This window comes from Macrobrachium nipponense, chromosome 28 (genome assembly GCF_015104395.2).
Source record: "Macrobrachium nipponense isolate FS-2020 chromosome 28, ASM1510439v2, whole genome shotgun sequence".
Taxonomy (NCBI): domain Eukaryota; kingdom Metazoa; phylum Arthropoda; class Malacostraca; order Decapoda; family Palaemonidae; genus Macrobrachium; species Macrobrachium nipponense.
In genome coordinates, this window is record NC_087217.1 from 38,944,295 (window position 1) to 38,963,466 (window position 19,172).

A 19,172-nucleotide genomic window follows, 5' to 3' on the forward strand; every position below is an offset into this window, starting at 1 on the left:
AAAAGACAGCTTTGTTTGTGGAGCCATTATAGGGCTAAGTGGCAACTCAAACACGAAAGCATATAAACATTCGGAGACTGCCATAAACAACCAAAGATTCATTACAGGACAACAATCCTTGTTCTTAACTAACGTTCTTAATTCACAAATAGGAAGCGAAAAATTCAAGGTTTAATTCTTTTTTGTCTAAATACACACACACACACAACACACACACACACACACACACATATATATATATATATATATATATATATATATATATATATATATATATATATATATATATATATATATATATATATATATATATATATGTGAGAGAGAGAGAGAGATTTTCACCTTCAGGCCTTTGCCATATAGGGGGTAGCTCCTGAAAATAAACAAGGCAATGATCACTGCCACATTCATACTTGAGATATGTGCAAGAATTTGTGATTAAGTATAACTGAAATTCTTTTCTTAGATGGACTAGAAAACTTTCCACTAAAATTCTAGACTTGAAAACCTTCGTCTCAGGCAATGATAGATGCCTTATCGAAGAAATGAATGGATGCTTTTCTACATACTGACTCATCTTGCTATCAATATTTTGCCGCAAATAATTTTGATCTCTTACTTACGGTCGTCAATCATTGAATTTCTCTCTCTCTCTCTCTCCTCTCTCTCTCTCTCTCTACTATTTACCCTTTCCCTTTTTCTAATGCCCAGGCAGGGCGTGAATGGCATCCTTGTGCTCTCGGCGTTGACCATCAACGACATCGTTTGTCTCAGAAGCTCTCGAGGGACGGTGTTGAGGTACGAGACCTTCACCTCATCACTATTTTATTTCTCTCTTCTTCAGGCTCTCTTTCACTTCTTCATTCGACTTCTAAAATGTGTAGACGTTTATTTCAGTTCACTTCTTTGTTTCTCCTCGTTTTCTGCACATCTCATTAACGAATAACGTAGAAAGTTACAAGTTCGAAGATTTTTTTCTAATCTCTTATGTATGTGAAAATAAGGAGTCTATTGGAACATTATGGCTATTCTCTTCGTTTGCCAGAAATCCTTTGTCTTAATGTATTTAATGATCTGTCTACATGAAAGCTCTGCAAAATTAATATATGTGCATTGGCAAGCAATCGCTCTGTATCTATCACTTTTGCAAGAAAAATGAATAAATCTTCTTTGCTCATATGGCAGTATTTCTTTCCTTTTAAAAATAATTAATGAACATGGAAAGAACACATCAAGTCTTGAAAGGCAGTATCTTGAGGTATGGCCTTCAAGGTTGTTCAGGATAAGCAGAGAAATACACACCACACATAAGAAAGAACTTATGACTAGCATTGCATTTGAAGGCACAAGGTTCATTAGAGAAATGAGAATTCCCTATACCCAGTTCACGCTGGCCACACTGCCGCGTCTTCAAAGGGGTCTACACTACAGTACTACAAAACCCATAGTGCCATTGTCCAAAACTAAAGAGATGCAGAGCCGAGAACATGAGTAGAGAACTTCAAGGTTTGAAACCGTCCACACTAAACCAAGGCAAGCATTTTATGATTCCAGAATTTTCTCTGCAAAAGTACTCATTGATATGGACATCCTCTGGTTACCTCGCGCTTTCTGCACAGAGGTGTCATCCGGCATAAGGCCGATCATCGGACAATATCAGTGAGGGAGACAAGAGACAGGGGACATAAGAGAATCAGGGGAAATGTTAACCACAGAAAAGAATACTTAAATTATGAGAGCGTTTTGTATTATGCGGCATTGAAGTAGATACAAACTGATGCATTTCAGAATTTTTTTTAACTTCTAAGAGAATCTGTTCTGAATTGCTAACTTACAGAGGAATACTGATCCACTCTTAATGGAGTAATGAAGGTCATTTCTTTCAAAAAGCTGCAGTGTGCAATTACAGCAACCTCAAAATAACTGATGACTACTTTTTTACTTTTTATTTCAAAAAATATGCTTTGCACTATCACTTTATCCTTAAAGCACACCTCATCATCTTTAGGTTTCAATTAAATAGGAAAACCTTGGTTACAGATTACTGATCAGCACAGCAACTCTTTCAGTCTCTTCATTGTTTCTAGTTGACGAGGAAGCCTATCCTATGTTCCTGGTTATGTTCTGGGTAAAGCGCTAACAGATGTTTCTGCAGTAGTAAAGGTCAATGACTTGGAGGTGACACGGTCTCTGTTATTTAGCACAGTAATCTCAGTACCACGACTGAAAAGCACTGACTGGAGTCTAACGCCATCTGGAAAACAACACGAAGGGATGGTGCAGTTACAAAAAATATCTGAAATGAGCTCCAAACTTCCCCCTGCCATGAAACTGAACCAGGCATTGCCACAAATTATATCGCAATTCGTTGAATGGAAAACTGTCATGATCGCACTGTCTCACAAATGTTGTGGCGTTAATGCCCTGATAAATCAACAAAGTCGGATGTTGATAATGGCAGCGCTCCAGTTTATTTAATAGAATTTGCCTGAATGTCATAGTAAAGAGAATGGAGCTTTCCAGTCTTCCAGGAGAAATTCTAACACCCGTAGAGGGTAGCGCGACAGTGCACCGCATGCAGTGTACTGTAGGCATTACACAAGGTTCTTTGCAGCGTGGCTTCGGCCCCTAGCTGCAACCTTTTCCTTCCTTTTACTGTACTTCCTTTCATAATTCCTTTTCTTCCATCTTAGTGTCCACTCACTTCTAACGATAGATTCATAGTGCGACTGGAAGGCTCTCCTCTTGTTATACCTTCCAGACCTTCTACCGTCAATTTCAGTTTCAGCGCCGAATGACCTCATAAGTCCCAGGGCTTGGCCTTTGGTCTAAATTCTCTATTCAACTTCAAAGAAAATGTTTAACCTAATTCTTGGTTAACAAGGCTGAAATCCTTTATTTATTGGTCCTGTGTACCCTCTCTTATTAACAATGATGGGAACTTACACAACCCTAATGATAAAGCACAGTTGCGATGTTGGGCTGTTAAGGTAAAGAATTTAATGCCACTCAGCCTGATACAGGCCATCTTGAGCTAATTTTGCAAAACAAACTTAAAGTTCAGGTGGCCTTAAAAGGGGGCGGCCGACATCTCAGCTACTTATTACATGACCAAAAATGACAACAATACGATATTCGTTCTTTAATTGTCATTTGTTTTCTTAATCTGTTTGTTGGCTTGTGAGAAGCTTCTCCACTTTTCGCCGGAGATCCTGTGCTCTTATTATCACAGGATCGATAGTTGTTTTAGGAGCAGAGAAATGGTATTTTTAGCGGAGCTTTGTCTCGCTCTTTTCCCAAATACTTACTTAACCACTATGCTTGCCTTGGACTTTACTGAAGAGTATTATGTAGTTTCTTAAAAGGAACGGAATTGTGGTAATCAGTCAGTCTCGAGAGGTAAGGGCGAATCAATACACTAAAGCTACGGGGCAATTAGGAACTCTGTGAGTTAGGCTTTGGAATGAAGAAAATGTTTACTATGAATTCGGAAGCAAAAGGCGATAGAGCTAACGCGTGTTATTACTTCGGAGTATCTACGTCATATAAAGACTTGATTTTTCCCCTGATTAAATAGATTTCATCTCCACCTCTGGTCAACATACCAAGTTTTGTCTGTAGCATTTAGTCTAAATTAGTACACTTCCCAGTTAGTTCCAATATTCCTCTTTTTTATGCCCCTGTGTCATTCATTTCTTCCCTCTAATGAACTTGTAAAAATTTTCTTAAAGCTTTGAAAGCTTCGTAAAAGATTATCAACTCAGTTATAACAAAAGCATTGCAAATGTTGGTGTGAAAAAAAAAACTACCAGCAAAGAACAAATTTTAAAATGTCCCTGGAGCCTTTTCATGGCAGAATTTGCTGAACTGAAACGAAATGTACTCGGTTGCTGTTTAAGTACAACCAAACTAACGATACTTGAAACTTACTGCCATTCATCTTTTCCAGATATCTTTATCGTCTCTCATTCTTTTGTTATAAACATATTCTCTCTCTCTCTCTCTCTCTCTCTCTCTCTCTCTCTCTCTCTCTCTCTTCGAGCACCTGCACCTTTTCAAAAAAAAAAAGTTATCAGAATGGACAGCTATGTTTTGAATGAAGTGAATGAAGAGCAAAGCAATGTGATAAACAGGGACAACCGCTCGCTTGAATGTCTGGTCAGAGCCCGTGAATGCCCTTCAATTGCATGTGTATATCTGGTCCCTGTAAACTTTCAGTTGTGTGCCATTTTGGGCCGCGTGTACAAGAGACATAAAGGTGTTTACCAAAGACATATTATGAAGTCCAGTGGTTCTGGGACATTGGAACATGTGGTTCCTGGCCACAGGAACGATTTCCCAGTGTCAGTTGCTACCCGTCTATCAGCCGAGTGACGGTCGCCCTTAAACTCCACTGGCTGTAAGGGCAAATTTAATGGGATACCGTGAATAAATGTAATCGCTATGACATTCATGAATGGAATCTGAATTTGCCGCAGTTGTCTCACTGAAAGAAAACTAATTTGGTTTGTATTATGATAAGCATTTACGAGTTGTTGTGTTGTGGGGTATGGCGGCAGAAACGCTGGAAGTCATGTTCTTCTGCGCTCAAGTCTATTGAGGATAATGGTCCTTTTTCTTATTTTTATGGGCTCTGAGATGTGAATGATTGTCTCCTTTAACCGTGGAATCTGGACCATGCGGGCTACAATTCACGAAAGGTTGAGGAAGAAGCTTTGTCGTTGTCTGCAATGTTTCCAAGAGCGAAAGAATACAAAAATAGACTCATTTTTTTTATAGAACTTTGGATGCCAAGAAATCCTTGGCAGCCGGAGGATTTATTCCTGTATGTAGATACTTATATATGCTGTTTGCATTCCTGTCAAGACATTTAGAAAAGATACTGCTTTAACGCCTTTCTAATAGTAGTTTAAAAGTACTTGAACAAAAGGAATTTAATTCTATGTATTTATGCCTAATATTCAACAACAAAACGAGAAAAAATTCTCTCGAGCGAGAATGATACCACTAAAACAGTAAAACCAAGATACCGATCAATTTAATCAAAGACCATTAGTGATGTTAATAAGTAACTAATAAAAAATTCTTTTGAACATTGCTTAAACATTATCCTAGCAAAAAAAAAAAAAGTTTGCAGAAATGCATATCTTAACATTTCTCTCTCTCTCTCTCTCTCTCTCTCTCTCTCTCTCTCTCTCTCTCTCTCTCTCTCTCTTTCCTGGAAGCTGGCACACTTTACGAGAACAACAATGACTTCCGGTAAATGAAATGAGATCAGTCCTAACCCACTTTACATGGAAGTGGAACCTTTTTACAAAGCCAGAATTTGTTTTGGAGCCTGGTTTATATGATGGACATGTTATCTAAAAGCACGAGTGTAATAAACCATACATGCGGGCATAAGTAAATACACCCTTTTCGCGCAGACACACAACACACACACACACACACACACACATATATATATATATATATATATATATATATATATATATATAATATATATATGCATGTATTTGTGTGTGTATGTGCATGTATATGTGACACTAGAGAGAAACAAAACACGGTTGTAGATATTGGCCGGTCCGAATCTACAATCGTATCCCCGTGGTGTTAGATACACAAACTTAAGTGTAAGAGTTATTATAAGCGTGTATATATATATATATATATATATATATAATATATATATATATATATATATATATATATAAAAACATGTATGCATATATGTGTGCGTATTAGTGTGTAACTGTATTTGTGATAACCTTACAATGCCCTTTTAACTTGTCGAATCCATGACATTTTTTGGATACACTTGTCACTACGAAGCCTGAAATCTAAATGCAAGATACGAAGAGGAGTATCAGAAAGAGGTCACGTGACCGACGAGAATGTTAGAATTTCTTCACATGCTTGCATTTGGATCTCAGGCTTTGAAGTGACAGGAGTATCCAATAAATATGAAGAATTCGAAAAGTTAAGGGGGCATTGTAAGGTTATCACAATTACATGTGTAATACATATATACAGTAAACATATGCGAGTGTGTTAAACGTTTGCTATGCTAATTTCAGGAAAGTCCAGACGTCCACAGCAATTAGCCTCTTGGACATCAGTGTGGAGGGCAATGGGTCTGCAACCGTTACCCGAAAAGACTTGTTGTATAGGGCATGAGTAAGCAAGACATTCAGACTCCACTCCGTCTGGAGAGAAAAAACAGTCAGAAGAGGAAATCGAAGGATCATTAAAGAACGAGAGAACTTGAGTAAGAAGATAGCTGGGGGCCATATCATGGCACCGTCAAAAGTTCATTGCCAGGGCCATTGCAACCTCCCCAACACCTGGCTTAAGTCGGTTAGACAAGTTCAATTCAAATAGAGCGTTTCATGTACGGTATGTAATGGTAAACGCACTTGAGAATAGGTATATACAAGTGAGGATTAGCACTAAATCTAATCACACTTTATTTTAATTTCGCTGTCTTACAGATAAAGAACTATAGAACAACTGAATTGAAATAAGAATGTTAGTTCATTTCAATTCATAATTCATTTCTTAGTATGTTCTCAAAATCGAAAATGGAACTTTTAATGTATTATCAACTTTTGGAAGAAAAACAAAATCTAGTTTCTAGTACATAGATAATCTCATCAAACATACTTTGAATCTATCGATATAAAGACTATATTCATAACATCTTTTGTTAATGTTTTGGGAAGCCCTTGTTCACTCACTTATAGTGAAAGCCTTTGAAGCTATGAAAGAGACGACTTAAAATGGTTTGCTCGCTTCTCTGCTTATCAGTCATCGCTAAGTGTCTGCCATAATTCTAATCTTGTCTGTCCCCGTTTGACAACTCGGGCGCAATACCCTACCCTTTTTGACCATTGCAATGTTACATTTCTCTCTTTATAGCAAAAATCTTGGGGACAAAAGCATTCAAAATCATCTATAGAAAAAGTTTGATAATTAAGGGTTTGTCGTCTTCATATATTCATCGCGATGAACCTCAACAAGTATACCATTAAGGAATGTCTTGTGAAAAGGTAATATGTAGAATTTAATATATAAATGATAAAGTTAGAAAATTGGAACTTTTCTTAAATAGAATAATACTATTAAGAAATAAAATTAAAAAATATGTACTCTGTACAGTTCACCATGTTAATGTAATGTAAAATCATTATTGTAATATGTCAATATTAGGGCCATAGTGAAAAAATTGTACCCTTGCCCGAATAAAATTGTGGATAAAACACACTTTACATTACTCTTACTAATACTTAACTTTCTAAACTGTTCCCTACCATGGTTGGATAACTAACTGCCCTCACTCTTTTTTCACCCCTCTTATCTATCAGCTAAAAAAGAAAGAAAAAAAAAAAAGAATGGTCTTGATCATCAAAGGTGGACTACGGGTATGTGTCGAGTCCACTCCTTAGACTCGGTCATTGCTGTTTTCGAAACGAGAGCCCTTTCCCGTGATTGTCACTATCCGATAGTGATGTGCCCTATGAAATATGATGACAGGAAGTGAAAGTTAATTCTGAAGAGTCTGGGATCGAGCCTTTCTTCTACAGTACCGGAAGGAGAGTCATAAGTGTTTCGTCTCACGGACACATCTGAATACCTTTCTTTAATATGTAAGTGTGAACAACTTGCCCATAGGTAAACCAGTATGAGCAAATCTGAACAAACTGAAGGGAAAATATTTAAGTGCAAAGGCCTGGCTAGCAATGATCACTCCTACAAGAGCGTAGGAATGGAGGGGATCATTTTCCAATTAATATCCACACAGCGTCGTTGAGATGACACCCCTACACCGGCTACACCCTCCGCAACACGTTCAGCCCCTTTCGTCATGTTATTAATTTTAATAGGCCATAATTGTATCCTTAGCACTTGAGATATTTCACTCGCAGAAGCACTTGTAAATGACGCCAGAGCTGAGACACCGCACACCGCACCTTTTCTTAGAGGGAGCAAATCGTAGTTGGGGAATGTTGTGTCTGCCAATCGACAGATATTGCCTTTTGAAACAGAGCCTCAAAGCTTCGTGACCTATTTGCATGCTGCGTGAGGCATAAAGCAAATAGAGGGAAAAAAATCCTAACTTATAAAAGTGAAACGGTGTTTTTCTTAATTGCAAGTGTCAGTGTCCTGGTTCTAAGTGCACTTTTATTTTAATTCTTTTCTGTTTGTCTAGGTGTTAATTCAATCATTCATTACAATCTAAGACTATGGCAATCGAAGGAAAATTCCACTTTCAACTTTTTGTCATTTACATCAGTTTTCCTTTCCTTTTCTTTTCTTTTCTTTTGGGAGTAGCAAAAAGGCCATACTTTCTTTTTTTAACATTGGCTTTCATCTGTAGTATTCTATTCATGTGTATTCAGGGAATACCTTCCCTGCCTGATTAATTGGCAAAAGAATGCTGTATGTTCACCTTACAAATCACTATTGATGCACAAGATTTTATTCAGTCATCTGTGTGAATTCCAGTGTAGAACAATATAGTTACTTTCTTCTATTGCATAACACCAACGTTGCCACGCCCTGTGAGTTTTTATAGGTTGTTTATGCTCTGTTATGATCAGTGAATGAAGAAATATAAAAACAGATCAAGTCCTACTACTCGGCAAAAGAAAGGATTTTAGTCTTAACGTCTCTCTCTCTCTCTCTCTCTCTCTCTCTCTCTCTCTCTCTCTCTCCCCTTCGGACATAAAATGCGTTCATAATGCCGCCTATGGTCAGCTTATTATATGTAGGAAAACACATAGAACTTCTCTCTCTCTCTCTCTCTCTCTCTCTCTCTCTCTCTCTCTCTCTCTCTCTCTCTCGGCCATCAAATGTGATCCTAGAGTTGTTTGGGCTCAGTTTTCTGTGAGACCACTAATGGGATCTCAAAGTCCGTACGTCTGTGAATGTGTGTGTGTGTGTACGTTTGTGTTGTGACGACGAAACACTTCTGTTAATCTACCTTATCCATCGACGTAGCCTTCTGCTAAGTATTTTTTGTTATTTATATGAAGAGAGAGGCAAGAAAGTCTTACGACGACCCATTCTTTAGACATCACTCATCCATAAAGACACATGAAAGGCTTTTAAGAGCATTCGCTAAACTGACACCAGTAACGGCAGGCACTAGAAACGCCATCATTTTAGTGCGATTGCTTTCAAACAGTCCGTTGATGTCATTCAAGCGAATAAATGGACAAAGAAATCCCTAATTATCATTTAAAATTTGCCTCCCGTTCAGACATTTGTGCTTCTGCTCGTTTATAAGTCACTAATGACAGTAAGCCACCATTCACGAAGACGTCATTCTACACATGAGCTACTTAATTATAAATGCAAATTGACAGTTTGTATCTTGGTAGATGTGACTAATGGAGCAAAATGGCAGAAATAAAAAGTTAAGGAATAATGATGATCATGATTAAGAATACAAATGGCAACTAAGAACAGGTATGGGGTCTCCTGTTCACCATTTTATTCTGAATGTGGCCCAAGCCATTATTCGTGCATCTTGACCGTAAAGAGGCACAAGGGCTTATAACATTAAGCTTGAACTATAAACACTTCATTGAAAGTATTATCATAACATTAACAAATACTAAACTTTTAATCAATGCTCCCCATTAGCAATATTTGGTTAGCCACGTTTCCAAGGACAAGCTGTGTTTGGGTAAAAATCGACCCTCTTGCACCGAAGGAAATCCTGATTTCCCAGAAACATAATTTCTGTTACCAATGATTTACTAAATGCCGGCCATTTATGTACAGATACTGGCGGTAGATGATTATACTATAGGTTTTGATTAACTCAACCTAGTGCTATGGCAAGCCCTTGCCAAAAGGTTTGTAAGTTTTTAAGGGATAGAGAACACCAATGAAGAACTGTCGACTCATCCAAGCAATTGAGGCGATAGGATATAAGAACAGAAGGGATTAAGGAGCTTTCGCATTGGCGGTTTAGAGTTTCACTCGTTGAATCTTAATACAGAGATGTTAACGAATTATACCGTTAGGCTTAGTTTTCATGAATATCGAATATATGAAATTGCATTTATGAAGGAAGATCAGTTTACAAAGACGGCGGGATTTTCACAACACAAGGGCAGTTTCTCATCCTTTTATCCTTAACGAAACCAATTGAACGTAGGTTGTAAGAAATGGCATTAATTCATATCCTTACTGAATTACAGTTATATAAAGTAGTATGAGAATGATTGCAAGGTATAAAATTAGCTTAATTATCTTCTCTACATATGGAGGCAAAAAAGACGACAAAAAAACAAGCTTCTCCCTCATTTCTGGCGTAGATGACCTGGGCTGTTGTGATGGCAGTTACCAACATATATCACTCACTCATCTCCCATGCTTTGATTATAAACCTTGAACACTGCAGGTCTTTTTTCTTACATTAACTAAAATGCATATTGATTACCTAATTATTAAAACAAATTTCAAGATCTTCCAAGAGTTGGAGGTTTCCTAACAGATCACATTAAATACGACAAAATAGATGTAATTACATACGAACACAAACTAAGTATTGTCACGGCATCTTCTACTCATTGTTTATTTTTTATCCTACATCATAATTCTAACGTCTTCGCTGTTTCTGTGACTGCAAACAAGCAAATCTTTGACATTGGATGACACTGACTACAAGAGGAAAAACCCACTACTAGAGGTTTCGCTCAGCTCAACAACAGCCGATTTCCCGTTATTTACGTTGACTTACGGATTTCATAACAAATAGTGACTATAATAGCTACATTTGAAATGGGTATTTAGTCGATGTCTGCGTCAATCTAAAAAAAAAAAAAAAAAAAAAAAAAAAAAAATTCATACAAAAACACGCGCACATGCAGACACACACAGACACAAACACACACACACACATACACTCACACACACACACACACACACACACACACACACATATATATATATATATATATATATATATATATATATATTATGTAGAGAAGTAAAATAATATCATTTGTGAAAGTACGAGATCACTAAAGTGCTGTTTAACATAAACTTGACATCGCAAATGCAACGGTCATTAGTATTACATAAACAGAAGCCAATATCGTATTCTTTAGAAGGAGAAAATACGAAATCTCCTCAGCCAAGAGCTTTACACTTGATAAATGCTATCAGAGACTTTCATCGATCATTTCTATGTGTGGGGAAAATGGTAGTCACACTCTTATTTTGCTGCCTAAAATAATTCATCTACGCAGATAATATATAATAATAATAATATAATAATAATAATAATAAGAATAATAATAATAATAATAATTATATTAATAATTATTATTAATTATATTATTTAATTATTATTATTATTATTATGATTATTATTGATTATTAGACTACTCTTCTTATTATTATTATTATTATTCTTATTATTATTTTTATTACTTAACTATCATTATTTATTATTATTATTTTTTTAATTAATTATTAGCATTAAGATTGCATGAAAATATATTCTGATAATGATAATAACAACAAATGACCTGATTACTATTCTTGTATGGCATACATCCTTTCGTATCTATTCGAAAACACATGTTAAGTTACAGCAAAAACCTAATGCCAATCTCATTTTCACAAAAAATAAAACTACCCAAGTGAATATTTAATTAGAATTTACGTTAATAATAATAATAATAATAATAATAATAATAATAATAATAATAATAATAATAATAATAAAAATAATAATAATAATAATAATAATAATCTAATGTATTATTGTATTGCTACCAACGTGTTTTTAAATGCTTGAGCAAGAGACAGAGTTATTCCCATCAAATTAATTATCACAAAGGGATAACAACTCGAATCAAGAAGCAGAGGTGCAACTTCCAATCATGAGAGCTATGGAAGCAAAAGGAACCTACCAGCTGTTCTGGGTGAAGACTGGCGAGAGGGTCATGACAGTTTGACCTCCTCGAACTTATTTGCGATGGCCTTGGTGGGAGGAGCGAGGCACTGTACCCCAACCTGACCCTGTCTAAGAGGGGTTAAAGTAGGGGTCACATTCTGGGATGGAAGGCTGAAGATAGCTCTTGAGCTGCTCTGTTTACATTGAGATCACGTGGCGAGTTCCTTATCGGTTGGGCCTCTCTGTCAGGTTTTTGATCGACTTCATATAACAACACTGTGTTGCGACATTAAAGCTTACGTTCGTGTTTATAATGGTTTTTTGATTAATGGCTTTCTGTAGATGGAACCTGTAGGTTTAAACCTTTTCTTTGTTGCCTGGTCTTTTTCAATTCGATTACAGTCGTTAGATGGGTTTATAGAATAATAGTTGAACGGGAACAGTAGGCATGTAAGTTTAATGACTTTATATTTTCTCTGAACGTGGTTCACTTTAGATAGCCTAAAAATTAAAAAAATTAAATGAAATGAAATAACTCGTATTTTATTCAAATTTTTTCGTGAGGTTGCTTGCTTACAGAGAATGGTTTAAAAGTCGAAAACTGGTTACTGGTCACCTGAGTACAACTGATCTTTATTCATGCATGATTTCGACGTCAGTAACCTAGATGTTGTCATGCCAGTTTTACTAACCTTAAATCGAACAATCATAAATGATTAAGAGCGGACTCATGCCAGTGGGAATCTTACGTCAATCGCAAAAGAGAACGAGGGAGTGAAATTTCTCAGAAGTGGCGAAGGATAAAGCAGAATGGGGAATTCGACAAACAGGAGATTTAACAGCAAAGGGCTTCGTATGTTACGATAATGTTACCGATTTTTTCAGATGGGATTATACACAAAAGAATATAAACCTTTTATAATAGGACATAACTGTTTATAAAAAAAAAAACGGTTGTGCTATTAAGAACATAACAGTTTTTCATGCAAAGCCTTTGAAATATCTAAAAATAGAGCTACGTTAAAACACGTACACTAAGCATAACAAATAAAATTGTACTTTAGTTTCAGTTCATAAATGCAAAAGAAGCCGCCATACAATGGTCCGCGGTCGATGCGGGTCTTCTGTCGGGATTTTTCAAAGTATTATTCTTTTTCATATTTCATAAATCTCTCTCTCTCTCTCTCTCTCTCTCACGCACACATTAGGTGCTAAATTTGATTGTTAATAAGGGTGGTTAGTAGAAAAAGAGGCGAATGAAAAAAATTCTTATGCCGTCCCATTTATAAAAGTTATTTTTCAAAACATACGTTTTTGAATTTCATAGGAAGGCATTATTTCCATGGATAGACTTCCAAGTAGACCTAAAGCTTGCATAATTTTGTCCAATATATCTATTGGTTTTTGTGACCAGTGCGGATCTAGTGGAAAGATTATTTAACTCCACTAAATTGGAAAACTTTTAAAGAAGAAAAACAAAGGAAGGGCAGAACACTTGCTATTAGGAACAATGATTCCTATATTGCCACGAGACTTATAATAAAAAAAGAGAAGAAGTTCCGATCATCATACAACGGAGGGCTTCGGTTCAGTGTTTCCGAAAGCGCACTAATTCCCTCGTTCACATGATCAGAAAAGATTAATCGTCGGTGATTTTTCTCTTACGCAGCCGAGATTTAGACTATCCAAGCTTTTTCGGTTGCATTTAATCTTGTGGAATGCAGTAGTTTCATGGAAACTGACACCTTTTTGATGTTGCCAGCGAACTATATGATGAACGTGAAAAATTGTGAAAGGATTCCCTTTCTGAGGCTTTAAGGTTTGTTTATTCTTCTTATCGGGGATGACGGGAATGCTAAACACAGCACGGTTAGCGATAAACACGGGGATGCGGTTACACATGTTAAACAAACTGCCCACTTTTACAGCTGCGACAGCAACAGAAATGTAGCGGCACCAACGACCATGAGATTTCAACTCACTCTCTCTCTCTCTCTCTCTCTCTGCCAGACTGAAGTATAAGACAAAAGTCTAGAACACCAACAGCAGAGCTTGAGAAACTGAAAAAACAAAGAGCAAGTGACATGTGGCATGACCGCTGTACCCAAGGCCATAGGGGTAAGGAAACGTAAATCTTTTACTGCGTGACTTATCTTGAAATAACTGAAGGATAAGCGACTTAACCCTAAGTATAACCAGAAATGATACAAAGCAGATTATTTTTTCTTCAATTTTGAAGAGAATTCCAAGTTTTATATAAAAAGAAAAAAAACAGGGACCCCTAGGTCTTTAACAGAAATATTCTCTTAAATATATTCATCATATCCATTAGGGTAAGGTGGGTGGGCAAGGTAAACAAAGTTGCAGAAAAAAAACTCATACAAAATATCTTCCACCATATTAGAATATAACGAGTAAAACACTTATCAACATAATGTTTTGATTAAACATTGCTTATATACTACTTTTCATAATTCGTAGTGCATGTTTATATTTTGCGGTAAAAATGATCTGAGTGGAAAAGGAAAGAAATTCCGTGTACATGATCCTGCTGGAAAGCAATGAACAAATCAAGTTAATAGACATTAATTCAATAGGCGTCAAAACGGCTTTGGTTATTGACTCCGGAAACGTATTCCTTCTGTAAGTAATATAAGTTCGAGAGAGAGAGAAAGAGAGAGAGAGAGCGAGAGAGAGAAGGGAATCATGACAAAAAAAGACGATAATTTGACAAACAACTGACCACGAAAGAAGAGCGCCTTCAAACAAACTCTCCAGCGACTGACATCCTTAGCGACTTCAATTGCATCACTAAAGAATCATTGGAAGAGAAATCAACGAAGATCACTGGACAACTGTGGACTCCCCGAAGGGACATCGATGGACATCTTGGAAGAGCATTTCTCAGAACACTCATTGAGTTGACGGACCTTCAGGCTTCAGACCATAACAAACAAGAATAAAATGCGCCGAAGTTTCTGTACAACGTATAATGCTGTAGGAAACTCTCAGTCACCACCCCTGAAACTCTTAGCCACGGCCCATGAAACTTTCAGCCACTACGCGGTGGTAGCCTATGTTGTTGGCACTGTTGTCACCTATGGCAATGTCAGACACACGATCATGACTAACTTTAGCCTTAAATAAAATAGGAAAAAACTTCTCAGGCTAGAGGGCTGTATTTTGGTACGTTTGATGATTGGAGGGTGGATGATCAACTTATCAATTTGCAGCCCTCTAGCCTCAGCAGTATTGAAGATCTGAGGCCGGGAAGAAAAATAGCGATCTCAATAGTTTTATTTTGCAGTAAACTAAATTTTATTATTTTACTTAGAAAAATTATTCACGTATCATGAATAAGTTGCAGTTTTACAATGTCATAAACTCGTTATTTATACGGGATCTAATTTTCTTAAGAAACGCCGGCCTGATTTTAAGCAAACAAGAGGTTGAGAATATAAAAGCAATAGCAAAGGTAATGAGAAAAGACAAAGTTAAGTCATCCAGATAACCTGCACATTTATCTATCCCTTTTTGATAATCTATATATACATATATATAGGTATGTATGTAAGTATATACGCACACATACGTATATGTATGTGTTTGTGCAAACCGGATCTCAAGCCTTTGTAGTGACAAGCGTATCCTAAAAGTGTGAAGAAATGGTGAAGTTAAGAGGTAACTGGTTATTACAATTACATGCGTATCCGGTAAAAAAAAGTGACCAACAGATGATCTCTCTCTCTCTCTCTCTCTCTCTCTCTCTCTGTATATATATAGGTGTGTGTGTGTGTGTGCATGCAAGTAGAAGATTTAGGGAAATATTGTATAAATATACTGAGTGAGAAGTACAGCATAAAATCATGTGGTTTCTATATGTAAGAAGGATGGAACGAAAGTGTAAAACTACATCTAAAACGAGCGAAGAAAGACCTATGAGATAAAGATCTTTAAGTTTTCACATTGTCATTCAAGTCTCAAAAATGAAAAGCAATCTTTTTTTAAAAAGAACATTTCAGAATTAACTATATATAATAATGTTTATGCATGATTAATATATTTTCATCACGATCGACTAAACCGCCTGGGACCAATACCGACTCAAAACTTCCCAGATGATGACAGAAAAACTTTCTTAGTCATTGTTACCACTTTCTTGTTAGGATGACTGGGTCTGTCGATCTAATTTCTGTAAGTGAAGTGAAAACTTGAAAATCGTGAAGAGAGTTGCTTGATGTATCAAAAATGGAACGAAGAGTGAACTGGGACATTCCTGCTGTGAATTCCAGATGTACCCTTCTTGAGGCAGTCTCCCCCTCTGCTGTCAAGTGGGAAAACATATCCATCTTTATCACTGACGTCATCCATCTTGCTGCATCAACGTGCAAACAGAGTGGAAACCCCTGGAAGCGAATCCGTCCCGTGTAGCAGACGTCGTCAAGTTCCAATAATGGTGACGGCGGTTTGTTTGGACGGGTTCCCTCGCTCCGACGCTTTCCATGGACCAACGGGCTGGAAGTGGCTGCAGGCAGGGTACGGTACGATTCCGGGAAGCGAATGAAAATGGTCACCCGACCAAAGCTTTTCTACTGACAATCCCTCTTTAATTTTTGTTCCTTTCTCTAAAATTTTCCGATGTATGTGCAAGAGATTTATTCCGAGTGTAGTATTTTTGCTCAATTTAAAGTGATAAATTTTGTATGAGTATACGTCTTATAACGCATAGGGTACATTAAACTTAATAATAGTTCACCATTTTCGTTCATATTTCTCAGGTAGGCCAGGGTGTGACTTGTAAAAGCTTAGCAGATGTTAAGACAATATCGTTTTGATCCCGTATTGTACATAACGTATTTGAAATATTTGTGTTAAGGCTGTTCATATAGCTTATGTATTTGTTTCATATGTATTCACAGTAATAAAACAGGTTTATAAGGCAAATAATTCCTGTTTATTTATTACAGATATGAGTAAAAAGTTGAGTTTGCATATATATGCCATAATATGCTAAAAACTAAAAATTATCAGCAAGACAACAGTATACCGGCGACTTAACTACTCCAGAACTTAATGACGTGATCTACCTTTATAAGGTATGTCTAATAATTCAACGTTATTTTCATCCCAATCCAAATTCATTTTATTCATGAAAATCGTTAGTCAATAGTATTGCCCAGATGCTCTTGTTCAAACACATGCCCTTTCTATGTCACATTTCATTTACTGTTTTCAGATGAAATAAAAGTGTTATCCATTTATCTATCTATTGAGAGTATACTGTGATTGCTGGAAGAAACTGAAAACTTTGTGAATAAATTACAGATAACAGTAATTCAGTATTATACTGAATGCTTGTCATAAACTGTACATCATTTCTCCAAGGAAAATACTTATGATTGCCTGACTTTCAGATTTCCAGAATATCAAAGGAAACTGGTTAAATTAGCAAAATTATTTCAAAAATGAATCCACGAAGGATACAGTTTATTCACATTGATAATTATTATCTATCCTCATTCAGAAACACTGACACACGTATTTATATACACATCAGCGCGAAGGTGGACCATGGGAACATTCTAAATTCGAGCTGATGCGTCCTACTGGCCGTCGCCTACCTCTCTCTCACACATTGTATATATATATATATATATATATTATATATATATATATATATATATATATAGTATATATATATATATATAATATGTATATATATATATATAAACTAGTTACATGTTTATGAAGAAACATTAATGTTCATTCAGCCAGTACTACCAAAACAAGTGAGAGATGGAAGGGGCATAAGGTCTCGGTTTCTTCTTGGGTGTGGGGGGGGGGGGGGGCTATAGGCCTAAGACTGCCGTGTAAGGAGAGGAGTGGGCGCAATTTATTTGAGCGCTAGAAATTTACAGGTGCCTGTGAGTCACTGGAAGAATGTCCCACGTTACAATGTCGTCTTCCTGTAACACTTTATCCTCCTGCCAGCTTTCGCTAATTACTCCTGTCACTGTCATCTAAACAAACACATTTCAACTCAAGAGTCCCACAAATCTCCGGATGAAACTTGAGTAAATTACTTCCTGGCAGTGAGGCTCTTGATTATTGAAAGGTGTCATTTATTCTGTTTACAGGAAAGTTTTTCAACCAGCGTGAATCATTCGCTCTCTTTCTCTCTCTGAATCGCTAAGTCTAGAAAAAAGAGAAAAATATGATAAACTTTGCAACTCGCTCCCTGCGTTAAGATATGAATATGACTGAAATAACAGAATTGTTACTAAGAGAACCTTGGTTGCTTGTGCATAATGACTACAGGTTCATCACCAATTTTTATATGTGAGCTTGTTTTTATTTTTATATATGCTTTACTATGCTAGATTAATTATTATTGGAGATCAGAGATGAAAGTTCTTCCTATCAACTCTTACAAATTCTCTTAGGTCTTTTTATCTGTCTGTGTGATAAGGAAGAATGAAATGCAAATGCAGACTAACAAAACACATCCCGTGAAACATGCCTCGCATCGCAATGTTTTACACTACTGTTCGTTAGCGACTGATGAAATGAGGGTTTTAAGACGAACAGAGAAGACGCTATAAAACATCAATGCCGAAGAAACAGGCTTCTTCATACATATTTCTGACCCTTGACTTCTCAGCATTATTCGAGCAAAATCGTCACCCAGACACTTAGTGTGTCTGACTGCTGCCTCCAAGAACAGTTCTCCAAGAACATTTGGTTTGAATAACCAACTGTTCTTCAACTATCGAGCGCAATTTATCCTTCATGTTAAATTCTGCACTCAGCAGCAGCAGCAGATGGACAAAACAAGTGACGGTGACGGTGACCAAGGCGCCTCATGCCAGAGGGGCCTATCTGCAAAAAGATAGTTTTTTAGATATGAAGCTTTAAAGTTTTTTATTTGTACCGGGACCAATTTATATCATAAATACCTACAAATCAAAATATTCCTCAAACATTAAATATTTTAAGGATATAGGTTTTATAACCATAACCCTCCCCTCACCCCTTTCCCACCCCTCCCCCCTCCAAACGTTCAGTTAAAGAAATAAAGGCCAACATAAGTCTAAGAAAAATACTCCAAACACCTCCAATTTTCATAATTACTCCAAATATTGTGATTTACTGAGTATGTGTGTATTTTTTTACGCACAAAGTACACATTTTCAAACAATAATTTAATAATAATGTGGTGGTGGTGGTTGTGTGGAATAATAAATCTAGGTCATCG